The sequence below is a fragment of the Curcuma longa genome, chromosome 17 (assembly GCF_044706935.1).
Source record: "Curcuma longa cultivar G26 ecotype Majalengka, Jawa Barat chromosome 17, ITB_CL_G26_1.1, whole genome shotgun sequence".
In the NCBI taxonomy this organism is placed as follows: domain Eukaryota; kingdom Viridiplantae; phylum Streptophyta; class Magnoliopsida; order Zingiberales; family Zingiberaceae; genus Curcuma; species Curcuma longa.
The window spans coordinates 7,812,400-7,833,333 of record NC_133877.1 but is presented as its reverse complement, the minus strand read 5'-3'; the positions used below and the strand labels follow the sequence as shown (position 1 = coordinate 7,833,333).

At 34.4% G+C, this 20,934-nt stretch overlaps 1 pseudogene; it reads left to right on the top strand.

The window, feature by feature from the left end:
• The first annotated feature begins 245 nt into the window (after positions 1–245).
• LOC141848331 (uncharacterized) lies at positions 246–14,446 on the top strand (annotated as a pseudogene).
• The last annotated feature ends 6,488 nt before the right edge of the window (positions 14,447–20,934 follow it).

The following is a 20,934-nucleotide window of genomic DNA, read 5'->3' as shown; positions in this document are numbered from 1 at the left end:
GGCACAGAACAGAAGCAATGACATCACTATAATCGAAGCACACCAACATGGATGGAAGAACGCCGCCGGAGATGGCCAATTCCGGCGAGCTCAAGTCGGGGAAAACCACAAGCTTCGGTCACTGCTCAGCCTCTCCCTTGCTGCAAATCACAGACAAGTTAGAAATCAAATAGAACCTTACCTCGCGTTCTCGGTGGATGAGATGGTCGAAGCACAGCCCGGCGTCTCGTGCCGAACTCCGGTGGATGCAGAAGGGTAGAGAACTCGCCGGAGCCATCACTCACGGTTTGCTCTCTATTTTGTGGAAGGGACGTCGCCGCCAATCGCCGGAGCTGTTCACTCTCAACGATATTCCGCGGCGGACAGGGACTGAGAACCTCGCGTTCGCAATCACGTCGGTGAAGCTCCTGCGGTGGCGTCGGGCGCTTATCGACCTTCGTGGACGCCGACCGCAACTCTGTGGCTGATCGGAGAGGAAGATGGAGGCGGTGGAGCGCGCGATGGGGCTCGGGATCACGGCGGCGGTGAGGAGAAGATGATGAACAGTGCTCGCGATTTTGGGAAGCACTGTAGCTTCCCAAATCGCGAGTGAGCCCCCCTTTCTCTGAACCGTGTAAACCCTTTTAAACCTCGCGTGTGAACTGGCTTTGCAATTGAATCGTGGAATTGGACCGGGCTGGCTGTAATGGCTGGATTTGAAATGAACCGGCTGATTTCTTGATTTGGGCTGAGTTGATTAATTGTGGGCCGGCTGTAATTGGGCTAAATAGATTTGGCATGGATAAATTTTGATTTGAACCCAATTTGATCTTGATCTTTCAACCTGGTTGAGTCAATTAGTATCCAACTCGAACCCGACTCGAACCAAGATTTATTTTTCTTGTAAATGAGCCCTCCAATTATTATTATCTCCATCATAATTTCCTACAAAAATTAAATACACAAAATTAATATCCATAATTATCATAAATTAATGAAAAAATAGAATAATCATTAAAAATTCATCTAACATTAATATCAGTCCAAAAATCTAATTTATTGACAAGAAATATAATCAAAATAGCCCAATCTAACCCTAATTTACCGTGTCACATAGTCAATTATCAGTTGACCCGCCTAATCCGCAACCTGCCTTGGCTTGGGTTGGGTTGCATATTTCTCAGCCTGCCAAGTTGGTGGGTCGGTCCATCCCGCCTCGCCATATGACGGATTTCTAATGGGTTGGCCCGTCCCGCTATGGGTTGGCCCGTTTGACAACTCTAGGTGTGAGACATGTGACTCTAAGTCAAGGATTTTATAAGCCATGAGGATTTTTCTCTAATGGTTTTTGACAAGGTAAGTTGCTACCTTCTCTTCTTAGTCCCTCCTTGCTCCTAACTGGTGCAGTTGGCTCCATATGTTGACACTGATATGGTTCTCGTATTGGTTCATGGACTATTTACACATCTTTAAAAGAAACTTTAACCTTGATTGTATTTCAGTAATGAAATTGAAAAGGACATGAATAACTGCATGGATTATATTATTAATAACAAAACATCAGTTTCATAGAACAGTCTCATGCAAAGTTGAGATGAATGATATGATTTATCTCTTCGATGTGGCAAATGTATGTCATAAATATTTCACTTAGATCATATGAGACATGTGACCTTTTGTTCTTGAGTTTTGTGACATATACTATTTTTTTTATGATCTGGATCTCTTAGACTTCAGACAAGAAATGGAATGCTAGGTATATTCTCTTTCGTCTCTCTATTCGAAAGCCTCAAAATGAAGAGAACAATCCCTTGTCATGAATGAGATAAAACTTACTCAAAAGAGAGAGGAATTCAAGAATCCATGGTACTTAAGTGACTCCAATAAAGTCTTGAGGCTCATGGAACAAGCTATTACATAATTCAAATTAAATTTGTTGGGTTCATTATGACTGCACATGGGACCAAACCCTATTTATATTTATGCTGCCAAGGCCCAACGTATTTTGTCGTTGATGATTGACTGTTAGCCTTAAAGTAAAAATGCTGATGAATTGAAAAATTTTATGACTATTGCTTCAGTAGGGGCAGTGTGCATACTAAATAATTTGAATAGGGGTTAGGACGCATCTAGTCAGCATGATATACAGTAATGTTCAATATAAATCTGCAACATCTGTATCCCAAAATTGATCTTTTAGATATTTTCAAATCAGATAGTTTATTAAGAGTAATGATGCCTAGTTTTCAGCATGATAGTCTTGTATTTCAAGATGAACCGTTTTATTGGATCAATCTGTATTTTACCAAACCTATTGCTTGCTTTTGAGTCAATATTGAGATCTGCTGTGTATTATTTTTCTTGATATAGTAACTTTAAAATGATGTAAGCTAACTTTGGTCATGTAGTTTTCCATTGTTCATTGGATTTTGTGCTCAGTTATTGTTGAATGTGATATCAACTTAAACAGTGCAGTTGTTTTCCATTAAAATCATGTTTTTCATGATTTTAGAATTTAGATTTGTTGATCACCTCATTCTGCAGCTCACTTCCTAGAGAAGACATTCAAGCTATTGTTGAGCATGGTTGCCCTAATGTATTTCGCAAAGCAGTCAATTCAGCAAAAAGGTTAAGGGCATATCTGCATCTTGATGAAGGGGCTGTAAGTTATACTTTTAGTTTAGATTGTTGTAAAATTTAGAAATTCTAATGAAATGCTTGATGGAAATTGGAAAAGTCTTTTTTGTGGATTAGGTTTGGCTATCGTATTAGATGTTCAACAATATAGGAATTATGATGAATTGAACTGCTAATGTTCTGCAACCATTCACTTCAAGTAGCATATTGTTTTTGATTATCACCTACAACTACAGGTATGTAGTGTTTGTGATCTAAGAGGATCATGTGACAAAGCATATATAATACCAGTAGATGGTGAAGGACCACGCACTGTGGATGTAGTACGGATTTTATTGAGTTACGCATTGAATCCAAAGCAATTTTGTGTGTCGGAAAGCTCGCCCATCAAAGAGCACATCCAAAAGTCTGCAAGAAGTCTACTCTTTGAGCTTATTAAGCTCAGTGATACACCCACTGATCCATCTATTCCAAAACCAGTTGTGAAGCTTCCTACTCCAAAGGAAACATTTCCAAAGTTCAATGGCAACCAAAACAGATCATCCAACATTGAAATGAAGCGAGGTGACTGGTTATGTCCAAAGTAAGTTATGATGCATAGTCTTCTATATGTTACGGGATGTTTAATTGTGTATCTTCGATTTATTTAAATTATACATTAAAATTCGGGTTCCTTAGGTGGATAGCTTGTAAGTATTGAAATTAATGATGTACAACCAATCATGTATTAGTGATCAAGTGGTTGGGCCGTTAGGAAGCAATATAGTTTGTACAGTGGATATCAGGATAATTTGTAAGATTACTAGAAAGTATGAACTAAAATTTATTAGTATTTAGGATCAGATATGTAAAACAGGTAAAATCAGAGAAATCTGATTTGACGTGTGGTAAGAAGACGATCTATGTCTGTACCTGGTAGTTTAGTCAATTAGAATTTCAGGCATAGGAAAAGAAAAGCAATGAAAACTGAGATAATATTATTAAATTTTATTTAAAAAATCTAAAAATTATTAGTGATACAACTTAGAGTTCAGTGATAATAAGATCTATGCTGTGTTGATCCTACTCAATGATGTAATAAGATCCATGTATAACTTATTCCTAGTGGTGGCCTAACTTCCATAAATTTTGAGGTGCTTTACCTTGACTTTTAATACTACACGTGGTACATTCATAATGACCAAAATGCACTAATGTTATTTTAAGATGCCTAAGTGCTTGCTTATCTCCTCAAGCATGGTGAGGTGTGGTAATCCTTGAGTACCTAATGAGGCTAGGTAGTCACTTTTAAGAAGGCATATCTTAAATGAGCACCTTCTAATTCTTTGTGTGATTGGATGAGTTTCTTTATAATCCTTTGGAAACCCCACTACAAGTAATTTTCATCTTACATAATAAATGTAGTCCATGGAAAATACAAATTTTTGTTTAGACTAATATATATGCTTCAATTTTTAGGCTAATTCTACTTGGTGTTAACATATTTATCACCCATGAATTTGCAAGTTTTATTGGTAGTTATTGCATCTGATTGGATTAAACAATCAAAGAAATTGCAATTTATGTTAGATTTATGAAAATTGCTAGCTTTACATTTTTTAGATATTTGACTATGCATTTTATCTTGAATGTCTAATGTGTTAGCAACGAATGAACTTATGTTCATTACTAGGATCAGATAGTTAAAGAATAGTAATGATTGTATTGGATTAGTAGGATCTATACATCATAATCAATAGGAAAAATAAACAATAGGGAAAAGATGAAATAAAGTTATTAAAAATGTTAAAAAAAATCTTTAAGGCATACTTATCACATCATCATTATTGAATTGTGTTTGTCATAATTATTCGGGATTAGATATATGAATATTATTTCTCCATTAAGGTCTAGTCATATTATATTGTATCACTAGTAATACTTAAATTGATTAAATCATTTTTTGTTATATTATGTAATTTTTTCCTTGATCTCACTCTTAGGGAGGATGACGATGGGTGAGGATAATTTTTAACTTATCACCCCCGCCTCATATAGGAAGTGGGGAGGGCGGGTTATGGGGGGAAGATGAAAATTTCTTCCCTATTCCCATCTTGCCCCATTTCTCATGCACGCTTTAGGTTTATATTCTATAACATATATATTGTAAACTAAATTCTATATGGAGCAAAAAACCTTATATGCACCTTGCATATGTCAGTTGTGTTTTTTATCCCATCTTTGTTTACATATTGAGGTGAGGGGGTGACCTTAATTAGGCTAGCTCGAGTTGGGTCATAATTGAGGTGGATCAAATTATCATCCCTACTCTTTGTCGACCCTTCAATCTGATATATTTAAGTCTTCTAACTATAACATTTATTAGTATGTTTGTTATCATCAACCATCTTTGAATGTCTATATCATATGAATCAACTCTCTCATTTAAGCATCCGTTGGAGTTACACCTAAGTTCTTTCAGATAGTATCATAAGTGTTTGAATACTATGGTACTAAAGCCCATTGATTATGATTAGCATCTTTTTAATCACTATCAAAGCATCCTTTTGTTTATACATAACTTTAATCCTACTACACAATTCTCTACTCCCTCCCTTTTACACTATGTAAATCATCATCCATAACTCTATTAATTTGTCTATAATAGATTATCAGGCATTACCTCGTTTCTGTATCTATTTAGTAGCTACACAAAAATAAAACACTCCTCTTGTATTCTCTCCTTGCTAGGATAAAATCCTCTTTCTGTCTCTCTTTAGTTTAAAGGACAAACTCAAGCATGAAACCTCCATTAGTATGTATCTTACGATTCACTATTTTAATATAGCACCAATAATAACTCAACTCGTCGAAAGGGGATAATATTATTAACTAAAAGATCTGAATCAATAAAAGGGATCCTAACCCTTTTACTGACCGACAATGAGACTCATTCTTTATTAGAATGACTTGTTAACCAAAAAACTCTAGCAAACTCCAAAATAAGTCAAACCAACTTTTTTTTTAATAAAAAATAACAGTATCTACTTTATCGTTTCTTGTCAAAAATGGCTCAAACTCATTGTTGTGTACAAGAGCAAAATTATTAGTCTAAGTCTTTCGATTCCTCTTTATGGAATATAACTTTGAGGTCTCTTGTTGAAATTTAGCAAATTAAGTTGTGCCCATGTATTCTAGTTCAGTGATTCATACATCTTCTATATTTAATAGTTCTTTCTATTAGATTAAGTATCTTTTAGGAGGTATTTGGTTGGGAGTTATCGTTGATAACCTTGGTTATTTGTCCAAAGTTATGAATCATAAACTTATTTGGTTCAGGTTATGATTGATTCTCAAGTAATACAATATCACCACTACATCAACAAATGAGTTATAACCCGGTTATATGATTACCTTGGCAGCCTAAGGTTTTCTACAATTCCGGAGGTTAACGAAATTTTTTTCCATGATTATCCTTCTAATTTAAAATTCAATTAATTGAAATGTATTGTGAAATCTAATTGAAACCGAGTTAATTAATTTAAAAATTTATGATTTTAGAAAAGATAATTTATTTTAATTTGTAAAAATAAAATTAATGAATTATATTTATTAATTTAATTAATTATTTTATTAGAATAATTATTTTAATTATTATTTTAAAAAAATATATAAATTTATGTTAAATTTTAAAAAATAAAATTAATAAATGATGTTTATTAATTTAATAAAATAATTAATTTAATGAATTATTTTATTAAAATAAAATTAATGAATTATATATATTAATTTAATTTTAAATTAATGAATTATATTTATTAATTGAATAAATTATTTTATTAAAATAATTATTTTAATGAATTATTTTTTTAAATATATATAAATTTATTTTAAATTTAAAAATTAAATTAATGAATTATATTTATTAATTGAATAAATTATTTTATTAAAATAGTTATTTTAATGAATTATTTTTTAAAATATATATAAATTTATTTTAAAATTAAAAAATAAAATTAATGAATTATAGTTATTAATTTAATGAATTATTTTATTAAAATAATTATTTTAATAAATTATTTTATTAAAACATATATAAATTTATGTTAAATTTAAAAAAATAAAATTAATAAATGATGTTTATTAATTTAATAAATTATTTTATATAAAATAATTATTTTAATGAATTATTTTATTAAAATAAAAGTACAAATTATATTTATTAATTTAATTTTTTAATGAATTATTTTTTAAAATATATATAAATTTATTTTAAATTTTAAAAAATAAAATTAATGAATTATATTTATTAAATAATTATTTTAATGAATTATTTTATTAAAATAAAATTAATGAATTATATTTATTAAATAATTATTTTAATGAATTATTTTATTAAAATAAATTTAATGAATTATATTTATTAATTTAACAAATTATTTTTTTAAAATAATTATTTTAGTAAATTATTTTTTAAAATATATGTAAATTTATTTTAAATTAAAAAAAATAAAATTAATGAATTATATTTATTAATTTAATGAATTATTTTAAAATAATTATTTTAATAAATTATTTTATTAAAAATATATAAATTTATTTTAAATTTTAAAAATTATAAATAAATTATATATATATTTTGATATATTATTAATGTATTATCATTATTAATATTATTAATTTAATTTAATTTATTTGAATTAAGGGTAATATAGTAAATATTAAATTGGTTATGTTTTATTCCCTCCAAATAAATAAGTTGAACCAAACAACATCAGATTATATTTTATGCTCCATAACCTTGGTTATGTGATTATCTAGTAATCACATAACCAAGATTATATATGATAACTTAAACCAAACGCACCCTTAGTGCTTTGATGAGGAGTTAGCACTGTTTGAATCTCAATGATCCTCTCAGTCATATAGGCTAGTTATAATGAGGGTGGAAGAGCTAGTGTCAAGTGGTGGAAGTACGACTTATGGGCAAATCAACAAGCAAAGGAGCTTGAATATCACTTAATACCCTCTATAGTGATTGACTAATGTTTAATAAGTCACCTCTTTTTCTCATAATGTGAAAAAGTCTAGTGGAGCGAATATGAAATTTGTGTGGGAGTTTTTAGAAAATTGCTCAAGGTAGATGCAAATAAGAACATGGTTTCCAACATTATATTTCTTTTGCCTACAATTTGTATCTATATGAACTTTATTTTTCAGTGGTTTTCTCTTAACATTAATATATATCTCCTGAATATGCTAAGAAAAGCTCTAAGTTAGAAAGGTGGAAACTAGTAGGTAAGAAAATGGTATTGAGTGACAAGCTCTAAACCCATAGATGATCTCAAATGATCTTTTAATTGCAAAACGATTTATTGAATTATCATAAGCAAACTCAACAATGGATGGCCAAATCCTAAATCCTCGATTTTTCCCTATAGGTCTTGTAAGCAAATTTCCTAATATCCATTTGTTTGTGGGTGAAATGCAAATAAAATTTGAATTGTGTTCCACACTATTTCCATATCGGCTTCTCAAATAGCTAACAAACATAACATCCTTATGTGCGATTAGTGTTGGTAACCCATGCAATTTAACAATTTTCTTATAAAACAGAAAATGAAATGTTCATACTTTCCATGACTTGTAAATAATTGGTACTTATAAAGGCCTATGTTTTGTTTAGTTTCATTAGCTATCTGTAACATATGATACTATAATACAACCCTATCTATGTTTTCGTCAAGTATGATTAATAAAATTTATCTAAAGCAAGGTCTGATCTTGTGTTTTCCAAAATACCCTATCGAGTTCTTTATGTAACTGTAATATTAAAAAATCTCTTAGTGATGGTTGGAGATACATAAATTTGTGCTCTTAATTAGGTAATCACCTTTAGTCACAAACTTGACCAAATTATGACAATCCTCTCTTGGATGGCTTAGAAAACCACCAAAAATTAGAGCATATCACGTGCTCATCCTTAAGGCATAAATTCTTATTACAATGGTTTCCATCCTACATAGGGTAGCTATGATTCGACTCAACATGTTTACAGGTTTGTTATACCTCCTACGCTGGTATTGTTTAACAATATTATACTTTGGGAGGAATTTAACTCAATGAGAGTGTTTAGTTTATGACTTCAATTGTACTTAGATGTACATAAGTGTCTTATGGTCAGAGTACAATATGAATTTATTTGGTAAGCATTTACCAATGCCTTAAAGATTGGACAATAATGTAAAACTTATTAGAGTTACACTGCTGAGTTACATTGAGTTTCTTGCTAAAGAATGCAATAGGATGCCCTTCTTAGCTTAGGGTACCTCTAATTCCTATATTTACCTCAAATGGTAGAAAGGTCAAGAAGGTTGTCTAAGGATAAGGGCCTTAGTTATCTTTTCTTTAGTTTTTTGAAAGGCTAATATGGTGAACTTTGTCAAGCTCCCTATTTTTAAGGCAATTTGTGAGGATAGCCATAATGATACTAAAGTTCCTAGTAAAACATCTATAAAAATTCATAAAGTCGTGAAAGCTTTGAACTTTCTTATAGGTATGTGGTTTATGTTAACCCTTGATTGCCCTAATTTTGTCAAGTTTGCCAAATTTTTTCTAATGTGAAAATAAACCCACCAATGAAGTGCATCTTCGATCGTAAAGAATATTATTTCTTTGGGTTGATAATCAACTTTCCAATCTAAAGGGTTTCATGGAATAAGAATGTATTCAAGGTGGTTGTCATGCTCTTTGTTGCGCATTAGGATGCCATTAAAATAAACCATTATAAACTTTCCTATATAAGCTTTTGGGATTTGATTCATTGCCATTATGAATGTGCTTAGGGCATTTGAAAGGCCAAAGGGCGAAATTGCCTATTGTAGTACATCCCAGTGTTAAAGTGATTTTCCACATTCCTCACTTACTCGAATCTGAATGATACCACTATGTTATTTTAGAGAAGTCTTAGTCTCTTGCCATTAAGTTAAGAATGTTATTAGGTGTATGTATGGGAAACCTATATTTGATAATGATTTTATTGATTGATACGATTGTTAGTGCATATTCTATAAGTCATTTCTTTTGGTGTCAGTAATGTAGGGACAACACAACTTGTGCTTTCTCTAATAAAGTTTTTCTTTAAGAGTTTTTTTTTTTAATTTGTCTAGTTAGTTTAGTATGTTCTTAGTAGTCGTGTAATCATATGCAAGGATAGACAATTATGATCTAGGAATAAGGTGTGTATTATGTGTTAAATTGTGTGTGCGCAAAGGCTACAATTTCTCAGCTAACTATTAATTAGCTATGCTCTCATACTCATCCAAGATCTTCTTGATCTAAGGGATGATCTCTTGGTGAGGCATTAGGGAGAACCTTAAGGTCTTGGGCTATTAAGGCTCTTGAGTCTATGTAAGAAGGTGGGAATGCCTCAGAGATTGCACTGGCTTGAGTCTCGGTTTGATTGGGTTAGGCTTAGACAATGCCCATTATGTTGGAAGACACAAAGTGTTTTCTCTCTTATAATGAGTTACAAAAACGTTGTAATGTCATTATCTAACAAGGATGATATGGGAAATGTTCATAGGCGGACATTGTGCTAAATTTTAGCCGTTTTCACTAAGGACCAAATATCTTTATGGAATTGATAGGAAGTTCGATCTATGCGTGCTACTTTGTAGGAATCAAGTGTGAATTTGTTTCTAAAAAGCCATGCCTTTGTGCTTTCTTGTTCTTTGTCGTATGCCTCTGTACTTCCATTGATGATTTTTTGAGAACTTTCTCCACCTCCGATACTTCACCAAAGAGGAGACAAGATAACTTAGGACTACCAAACCACATTGAATCACCTGTGTGGTATGTTTGTGCTTTTATTTATGTTTTTCCGCTACTAACTATGTTTTGTAACCTTACTGGAATCATAGCAAAAGAAGAAATTTTACTTGCACACACGCTATTCATCCCCTCCCCTTCTAGCGCTCACATTTACCTCACTATCACCACTATCCAACAGTTACCAACAAGAAAGGTGCAATATTCAATGGTTGATCTCCTGTTAACCATTGACCTAGCATAATTGACATTCATATATGCTTTTAGCACCAAAACTCTATTTTTCTTAAATAGAATATACTTTTCTTGGTGTTCCTTTGAGATACTATAATGTTGGTGAGCTGCTTGCAAATGAGGTTCTTTTGGGTTATGCATGAATTGACTAAGCACACTTACTACATGCTATATCTTGTTAAATAAGCTTTTCTACTAGACGATACATTTCTTATCTATCACAACATCTGTATCTATCATTTAAATTTGAGTATATTAGAGATTTGAAATATATTTCTGTTGGGAGATAAAAGTGCCTTGCTTAGAGTGAGGCACATCAATCCCAAGAAAGTACTTCAATCTTCCTAATACTTTGATTTAAAACTTCTTCACTAAATACTGACTTAAAATTGTTTCTCTAAGTCAGTATCTGATGCCAAATCCTATGATTGAGTCTAAATCTATGTCAAATCCTATGTCTTAACTTGTCAATTTGTGCATGAAAATTCCAACACTATCATTAAGAATATGAGATTTGACACCCCATACTCGGGGAAGGAGATGGATGTCCTTGAACTAATACAAGTCCAAGAATCTAACCCAAATCTTGAGAACGTAACAATTTCTAATTAGTTGATATTGAATCATGTAGGTGATGAGAACCTAAACCTTCCTATTGCTGTTAGGAAAGGCACTAGAGAGTGCGCAAAATGCCTTAATATCCTCTTGCGAACTTCCTATCTTTTAAAAATCTTCACCATCACATAAAACTTACTTGGTTAACCTAAATACCATTGTCGTCCCTATCACTTTTTCCGAGGCATTATCTAATGAGAAGTGGCAACAAGTAATGAATGAAGAAATGAAACCATTAGAGTTGAACAAAATATGAGAATCGGTGAAGTTGCCAATATGAAAGAAATTTGTGAGGTGTAAATGAGTCTATATAGTGAAATATAGATCAGATCTATAGAGTGAAATATAGAGCGGATGCATTTATAGAGATATATAAGCAAGGCTGGTAGCCAAGAGCTATACTCAAACCTATAGGATTATCTATAGGATTTTTCTCTGCAAAAAAAATAAAAGCTGTTAGAATACTACTGTCATTGACAACTAATTATAGTTGGGAGTTATAAATGTTAATGTCAAGAATGCATTTTTGCTTGGAGAACTAGAGGAAGAAATTTATATGGAGGTTCCACCACGATATCAAAATAATTTGGATGTTCATAATGTATGTAAATTGAAGAAAGTCTTATATGGATTTAAGCAATCATTACAGGCATGGTATAGCAATTTGTGAGAGTTATGATTGTTATAGGGTATAGACAGCCAACAAGGTCACACATTATTTATTAAACACTCTTCAAGAGGAGTTACAATGCTGGAAATGATAATGAGGAGAGAACTTCCTAAGTCCTATTTGGCGAAGGAGTTTGAAATCAAAGTATTAGGAAGATTGAAATGGTTTTTTGGGATTGAGGTGGCTCACTCTAAGGAAAATATTTTTATCTCCCAAAAGATATGTGTTACATATCTCTTTAAAGAAACATGCAAGCCTCCAATAGACCCAAATCTTAGACTTGAAATGACAAAGGAAGATGTAGCAGTAGATAAGAAAATGTATTAACATATGGTAAGAAAGCTTATTTATTTGTCTCATACACAATCAAACATAACATATGCTAAGAAAATTTATGTATAATCCCAAAGAAGCTCATTTGCAAGCAATACACCGTGTATTGCAATATTTTCAAGGAACACCAAGAAATAATATTCAGTGTAAAAGCAATAAAGGTTTGGTGCTAAAGGCATACACATTATGCTGGGTCAGTGATTGATAGGAGGCCAACCATCGGATATGGCACCTTTCTTGGTGGTAATCTCATAAAATGGAGGAGCAAAAAATAGGATGTAGTGGCACTGTTTAGTGCAAAGGTAGAATTCTGAGCAATGACTCAAGATATGTGCGAATTACTTTGGTTAAAGATCATCTTAGAAAACTTAAGATCAAGTGAGATGGTCCAATGTTACTTCATTGTGATAATAAGTTATGATTAACATAGCCCATAATCTGGTACAATATGATTGAACGAAGTACAATGAAATTGATTGACACCTCATCAAGGAGATTAAAAAGCGGGTTAATTTTGTATCCATTACGTATTTACATGTTGACAACTTGTAGATATATTTACTAAATGGTTAAGTAGCTGTGGGTTTGAAAGTATTATATCCAAGAGGTAGTTGAATATTTATTCATTAGCTTGAAGGGGAGTGTGAGAAATCATATTTTTGTAACTATGTATAAATTGAAAAATATTCCATAAATTATGGTATATGATAGCGTAACTAGTTTTAATAAAGTATGTGTAGTTTTTTTAATAAGTGTGTAAAAAAGTCTATTAGAGATTTTAAGATTTTTTTGAAGATAAGGTCATGTTATCAATTTATAAAAGGGGTTAAGATCTCATATATTTGACAAGTTTTGTGTTAATATAATTTTCAATATTTTAGACAACTAAATTTGATACTTGGGGTTTCAGTGTGTTAGTGTTTTACAGAAATTTTCCTTATACAGGGCTTGCTAGTGGAAAAGATCAAGAAAAAACAATATATTGAGAATTTATGGTCACTTCTTTAATTCCTTTGTAGTTTGTGTTTCATTTCCTGTTGACATGATTATTTGGCCACCTTTAGAACCAAACTTATAATGCATAATGAGAGTGTACAATGACCAATTACCTATTAAAGGATGTTCCTTGAAATTAAAGCATGTGGCAAAGATTCATCAGCCTTGTAGAAATTGACCTATTAAAGTGGTTGCTCCTTGAAATTAAAGAATGTGGCAAGGATTCATCTTTCTTGCAGAAATTGGGTATGGTAATTATTTTTCATTAGGTGCTCTTTTGTTGAAGAAAGTTATTCCGATGGCAAATTGAGTTCTTTCAAGATATTTGTTCAAAACCAATTTTTGTAGACACTTACGATATGTATTTTACCTTTAATATGCAGTTGCAATTTTCTCAATTTTGCTCGAAATCTTCGTTGTTTGGAGTGTAAAGAAGATGGGCCAAAGAGAGTGAACAGGGACAATGGTAATGAAATGAAGAAGGGAGACTGGAATTGCCCCAAGTAATGTTTCCTTAATACTTTGCCCTCATTTTTAACTGGAATGAGCTAACTTTACACTCAAATTAATTAAAAACTCGTGTGGTGGCAGGTGTGACTTTATGAATTTCGCTCGCAATAGGAAGTGCTTTCGTTGCCAGGAACTACGCCCCAAAAAAGAGTTAAATAATGGCGAGTGGGAGTGTCCCTCGTGAGTCTCTTGCATGTTTATCTTTGTTAAGAATTTTTCTTTTGATGCTTGGGAACGATCCTTTGTCACAATGATGATGCCAATTTTATGTTTAGATGTTTTTACCTCAACTTCCGTGGAAACGAGCACTGCAAGAAGTGTAACCATGATCGTCCTGAAGATGAAGGAAATCTGTTTGATGATAACCTTTGGAGGTCACAGATGGAGACAACAAAGGATACCATAAAATTTGGATATGATTGATGGGTATCCTGCCTGTAGTGGAAGAAAGCAACATTGTAGTGAGAAGGGCAACGACAACCCAGAAGATTGACCTCTTCAAGGAACTCGAGTTAAAGAATAGATTGTCATTCTAAATGCCAAACCCATTATATATTCCTGATATTTCGTAGCTTAATGTGAAACCCAAACTGAGAGCTTTTATGTGGTAACTGTGTTCTTTTTTGTAAAATAAAAATTCATTGATGAAATGGTTTATATCAAGTAGAATTAAAAATATCCTAATACAGGTTAGTGTTAGTGGCAAATCCACTGCTAGTTAAAAAATAGCATATAGCATTGGCTGATGAACAATTAGTCCTTTATAACAATAGCAATGAGCTTCCAACATTGATGATATTTGAAGAGTCACGGAGGAGGTTCTCAATTCGTGTGACTGGTGGAATCGGGTTTTATAATTTGCTGTAGTACTTGATTTTTGTGTTTTGCACTTCAAAATCAGGGAGTTTCCACTTGGGTAAAGAATAAATAGCAGGATTGTACAATAAATAGTGATACCGTTTGTCTTATATTAGGTTAGGCGTGGGATGTTTGTACTTACTGATATTCTGACATTATTAAATAGTGATTCTCTAAATTAGTAGTATTCTTATTAATGGTACTCTTTGACGCCACTAAATAGTGGTATTCCATATTAGTGAAATTTCTATTGTGATTAAAATCACCAAAAGCCATGTTGATAAATGCCCACGTGGCGCATATGGGATCATGGGTTATTCCATGATCTCACTAGTTATCATCTATTATTTCCACTCTTGATTTCTTTTCTTCCCTATAAATATTTGTGAGAAGTATTGTAGGTATATGCATTGAGAATGCAGTGAGAAGAGGCTAGAGGGTTATGACGTTGTGAAACCGCGATGATAGTGAGTTCTTGTAATTATCATTCCGACTGCGAGTTGTTGGCATTCGAAGTTCGTATTCTAGAAATTTTCAGAGTCAAACGAAAAGAGATACACTTCTTTTAAAATTTTACAAATAAATATATGTTCGTTTGATTCTAACATTGGTATCAGAGCGAGGTTGGTTTTGTCGTCGTTGATCTTACGATCAATAAGTAAAATAGTGCTCCGACGTGTTCTTGAACGTGCTCGCCGCGATGCTCGGTAGGTCGACGGTGCTCGGCACAAGCCGAGCGGCCGATGGTGCGCGACACAAGTTGAGCGGCTGACGGTGCTCGGCATAGTCGAGCGGTCGGTAGTGCATGGTACAAGTCGAGCAATTGACCGTGCTTGGTACAAGTCAAGCGGTTGACGGTGCTCGATACAAGTCGAACGATCGGTGTTACTTGGCATAAGCCGAGCAATTCGCAATACTCGAGAGCCCGAGTGAAAGGTGCTTGAGAGGGCGGTTACTGAGTTGTGCTCGGGACGCGTAGAGGCGTTTAGACTCTCGGGATGCGCTCGGGTGCTAGGCTCTCAAGATGTGTCGGGTGTTAAGTACTCGATCGAGGCTCTCGGGAAATCGATGTGCGAGTTAGCCGTTGGTACAAGATGAGTCAGCCTTGGTGGTTGGCACGCATAGAGGTGCTCGATCGATGTGCGCGTTTTGCTTGAGAATATTCTCGAGTTGCACGGGTACTCGGGAAGAGCCGAGAGACTCATACTCGGGCGAGTCGCGGTGCTTGAGTGCTCGACATAGTTGGCAGTACTCGACACAAACTAAGGTCTGCACAGGTAATATTCGACACAAGTCGAAGTTCTCAGTGCCGAGTGGTTTGGGCACTCGGTGAAAAATTATTGAGTGGTTTAGAACTCGATAAATTGGCTAAGAGTGGGAGCAGTCCACTCAAGATTGTGTAGAAGTGTTCGGCACATGTCCGAGATTCACTTGAACTTGTCTCTGAGTAGGAGTAGCCACTCAGACTCGGCATAAGCCGAGTGTCTTGGGGAAAATGATGAGGTCTTACTCCGAGGCGTGTGGTGGCAAATGGACTCTAATGGTGGCGCGTAGGTTTATTGAGAGTTTTATGTGAAAAGTGGCTTCTTATGTATTACATCTTGATTTGAATGATGAGATGCAATTCCAGATTATGGTGTATGGTGTCCGTTGATTCATATGCTCATTCGGATTTGTAATCAAGTCTTCTGGATTTTTAATGATTCATAGTGTACACAAGGTAGAGATATTAAGGCATCATAGGTCACTAATGTCTCTCTATTTTGTGTGATAGAGAAAAATGACTGCAACGAAGACTGTCATATTGGATCTCGTGAAGGGAGATAAGTAAAATGGTGACAACTATGATATTTGGCACCGGAAGGTTCAGTTTATTTTCAAGGAACAAGAACTCGGGGAGGTTCTTAAGCATGAGATGGTGGACCCCGAGGAGGGTACCACAGTACAAGCGAGACGGGATTAGGAGGTTTATCGTGCTTGGAAAAAGAAGGATGGCCAAGCTAGGGTAATTCTTCTTAGCAGCATGCATGATGAGCTGATCCTGATTTATGAACTGTATCCTACTGCTAAGTCGGTCTGGAATGCTCTAAAAGAGCAATATGGTGCCCCTTCAGCCCCTAAGTTGAAGATGTTGACTTATAAATTCATAACTTATAAGAAGAGGTCTGATCATACTATAAAGCAATATTTAATGCATATCTCGAGTATGATTGCCTCTTTGAAAAATATGGGGGAGTCAATGTCTAATGAACTTCAGGTGCTGGGTGTGATCCAGTCTTTGCCTGACTCCTGGGATATAGTCAAGACTTATCTCACACACACTGAGAGTATTCATACTTTCATGGATGTGAGTAGACATTGTGAGCTCGAGGAGGAGCGCCAGAAGGTGACCAAGTTTTTTCAGGTCATGCTTACTTTGTGGAATCGAGTAAGGGCTCCCGGGGGACAAAGCGCAAGTGGCGCAATTGTTAGTACAGATGAAATCAGAATATTTCTACAATAATATGATATTGTCCACTTTGAGTCTAAGCCCTCATGGTTTTGTTCTTGGGCTATACCCAAAAGGTCTCATACCATTGGAGACATCTTCCATCTTATAATCCCATGATCTTTTTCATGTATTTCTAATGTGGGACTTTGATTGCATCCCAACAATCCTCCCCTCAAACAAAGGACCACTGGAAGCCCCCTATCATTTTTTTCATAGTCCGACTGCCATATTCCTCATGGTCTGACTGTCATGTCCCTCATGGTCTAGGCTTCCCCTACCTCTTTCATTTTTTTCGAGGGTCCTCACATGACTCTACATAGACCATGGCTCTGACACCAATTGTTGGGATCTAGTTGCGAAAAACAATCGCAAACGCAATAGAAAATTAAAATAAAATTTTGATCCCTCCATGGATCCATGTGTATACATAAAGAAAGTGTTTGTTTTAACTATACCTTAGTTAAGAAGTTACCCTTGTAGCGTAGCCCTTCGCAATCCCGACAGTAACTTTTTGATGATGGATCTCAGCACGATAGTATCCACACGAACACTATCTTAAAAAAGGAGACAAAACCTTTGGTTGTGCTAGCAACCACACTAAGGCTCTCCTCTAAAGACTAGGTTTGTTTAGTGCACGACAAAGGGGGGGGGGGAACTAGATTCCTATGTTTAATCCATGCAATGTTGAGAAAAACTTCTCAATTTCCAATTTGCATGTAACATTGAGAAGAAAGAAAAAAAGCTTCTCAACTTCTCAACTCCATTTCATACAATAACCTCCTTTTTGCATGCAACATTAAATTTTCATGCATTAAATCCCATTTCATGCATTAAACATGCAACATTGAAACACTACAAATTCCATTTCATGCATTAATCCCTTTGCATGCAACATTGAGGTTTCATGATTAAATTCCATTTCATGTTAATTCGCTTGTTTTATTTGAAAAATTAAGTCGGTAATGAGTCTAACTCATTTTAGTCTATTCAATCAACTAATGATTCATTTAGTCAAACTAAGATGATCCTGTCTCCAAAATAACGTGTTCTTTGTGTATGATTTAATATGTTCTTGCAACGTTGATAATGTTTCTTGAAACATAAGCAATGAGTGACATCTAACAATACATCATTGTTACCTAAGTGGCAAAAATGTCGAGATCCGACAAAACCTTACGGTGGCTATTATAATGTATGACCATATCCTTTTATCTTCGATATCTAGATTGATCAATGAGACATAATGCGATTCCCAAGTAGACTCGTCAAGCAAATGAACTTAATATCTCATATTGACTCATTTGAACATGACCATGCATTTCGTGGTTCTACTCTATCAAGAGGCCATAAGATATCACTCCCGTTATTTGGGAGGGATAGATATCCCATCTATCATTTTTGCATAATTACTTGTTGGTGGCTAAAGTATGAGGGAACCGTAGTGACTTCAGCTGACATGATCATATGAGAAAGTTTATGACACTCATATAACGATCCATGAAACTTTCTCATGGATGGTCACAGTATATATTCTTTAATGTATACCCATGTGTCATTAATATCCAGTGAGGACATCAATTCATCCAGTCCCATATGTTAGTTTCAATGCATTAACATTGTCCCTAAACATTAATGCTTGACTAAGATGATTAAGAGTACATGTATCTTATATCATCTCACTTTCGATTCAAACAATCGATATGATATAGATTATAATTAGCTATCCAAGGATATTATTATATATTCTGACACAAATACAAAATAAGTATAATAATTAAAAAGTTTACCTTTATTAATATAGAATATGATACAAAAATTCTCTAGTCAATCATCACATAATTGGTTTTAAGGCTTTTATTAATAATCTCCCACTAGCACTAGTGCCAATCACTGTAATATCTAATATCTAGTGACCTAGTGTGACCATCATATTTTCTCTGTGCCAAAATATTGGTCAAAGAATCTGCGATGTTAGCATTTATCGGTACTCTGCATATCCTCACATGTCCTCTATTGATGATCTCTCGAATGAGATGGAAGCGCCGTAGTATGTGTTTGATTCGTTGATGAGAGCGAGGTTCCTTAGCCTGTGCAATAGCCTAATTGTTGTCACAATAGGATCTGCTATGCTAGGAACCATCCCAAGTTCAGTGATGAACTTGCGGTCCCAAACTGCTTTCTTTGCTGCATTAGATGCAACAATATACTCGGCTTCTATTGTAGAATTTGCAACTGTGTCCTACTTCGAACTTTTCCAGCTCACAACGCCACCATTCAGGCAAAACACATATCTTGACTCTGATATAAATCATCCCTGTCGGTTTGGAAGCTTGCATCGCTGTAACCCTTTATAGCTAGCTCCTCATCACCTCCAAATATCAGAATGTTTTCATCATTCGTAAGTACTTAAGAATATTCTTGGACCGTTGTCCAGTGACTTTTCCGTGGATCTGACTAGTATCTATTTGTCATGCTCAAAGCATATGAGACATCAGGGCGAGTACAAAGCATGACGTACATGATAGATCCTATGGCAGTACATAATATGATCCATGTGATCTCTCTCCTCAGAAGAGGGACATTGAGTTTTCGAAAGACTCACACTATGTGACATCAGTAGAAATCCCTTCTTTAGAATTCTGCAAGGCAAAACGATGTTACCTTGTCAATGTATGTACTCTGACTTAGGTCAAGCAATATCTTAGATCTATCTCTATATATCTTGATGCCTCAAATATAGACTGCTTCACCTAAGTCTTTCATTGAGAAATAATTCCCTAACTGTGTCTTCACAAACTGTAGTGAAGGGATATTATTTCTAATGAGGAGTATGTCATCCACATACAAGATTAGAAAGATAACTGTGCTCCCACTAACCCTCTTGTAGACACAGGGCTCATCTTGATTCTTGATGAAATCAAATTTTTTTATCACATCATCGAATCGAAGATTCCAGCTTTGAGAAGCTTGCTTTAGTCCATAAATGAACCTTTGCAGCTTGCATACCTTTCCAACATGCTTTGGATCTACAAAACTCTCAGGTTGTGTCATGTACACATCCTCGAGTAGGTTTTCATTCAGAAACACAGTTTTGACATTCATCTGCCAGATCTCATAATCATGGTAAGTTGCAATAGTAAGCATGATCTGAATAAACTTAAGCATCACAACTGGTGAAAAGGTTTTATCATAGTCAATATCATGAATTTGCTTGAAGCCTTTAGCTACCAATCGCCCTTTATAGGTATGCATAAGACCATCCATGTCAGTCTTTCTTTTAAAGACTCACTTACACCCAATGGGTTTGATCCCCTCAGGTGGATCAACAAAGTTCATATTTGGTTAGTGTACACGGATTCCATTTCAGACCTAGCTAGCCTTTCTAGCTATTTCTCAGAATTTGGGCTCATCACAGCTTCCTGATAGGAGGTAGGCTCGTTCAACTCAACAAGCATAATATCATCATGGTTAGATAAGAGAAATGAGTATCTCTCAGGCTGACGACGTATCCTTCTCAGATATGCAAAGAGGTTGGTCTATTTGACCAGGTTGCTGCTCCACAACTTCTTGTGCAACAAACTCATGATCCACAACACTTTGTGGTGCCTGTTCAATTTCCATCGAGGCCTTAGTGTTATTTTCTATGTCACGACCCGAGATATAGCCGTCCGAAAAATTTCGGCAGCATCTCCCCAGTATCCATGACAATTTCCTGAATACAAACATGTAATAAGGCCTACACGACCTATCCATACTACAAAATATAGATTTATACAACTACACAAAAGTAAAAGTGACCCAC